This window comes from Neophocaena asiaeorientalis, unplaced genomic scaffold, assembly GCF_003031525.2.
Source record: "Neophocaena asiaeorientalis asiaeorientalis breed wild unplaced genomic scaffold, Neophocaena_asiaeorientalis_V1.1 scaffold87, whole genome shotgun sequence".
In the NCBI taxonomy this organism is placed as follows: domain Eukaryota; kingdom Metazoa; phylum Chordata; class Mammalia; order Artiodactyla; family Phocoenidae; genus Neophocaena; species Neophocaena asiaeorientalis.
The window spans coordinates 4,951,995-4,952,478 of NW_020175432.1; the positions used below are offsets into that span (position 1 = coordinate 4,951,995).

Genomic DNA, 484 nt, shown 5'->3' on the forward strand with positions numbered 1-484 from the left:
TGTAAGTGTCCACCTTTCTGGAGTCGGGATTGGGGGATGGAGGTCTGGGGCGGGCAGGTGGTCCTTTTCTCTGGTGTTGGCCCTGATGGATGGGTAGGTAGGGTTTGGTATTAAGAAGGATTCTGAGGTTCAGTCTAGGCTTGTTGGGAAGAGGGCTGTGATTGGTTAGAGGGTTCTTGGTTAGAGATTTCTTGAGGGGGTGGGTAGGACACTGAAGGAAAGCCACAAAGCCTATGGGAGGGGGGGGTCTCAAACTTATTCTGGTCATCAGAGTGATGAAGTGGCCAGGCCTCAGCCAGTTGTCAGGAGGGAAGTCTAGGTTTTCAGGTGGAATCTCCCAGTTTCTGAATTATGGCAAATGACCCACGTTTTTCAAGAGCACTGGGCCATCCCGCATCAAATCCACACGTCGCATACGCGTGGCCAAGCTCTGTCAGTCCTGGGCCCACTGATGTGGTTTAGCGTGCTGTCCGCAAGGCCTCAG

General features: G+C 53.3%; 1 protein-coding gene across 1 annotated transcript in view; it reads left to right on the forward strand.

The window, feature by feature from the left end:
- Nucleotides 1-484, forward strand: part of NACC1 (nucleus accumbens associated 1) — a 17,641-nt gene that overhangs the window by 15,651 nt on the left and 1,506 nt on the right. The window lies entirely within an intron of this gene.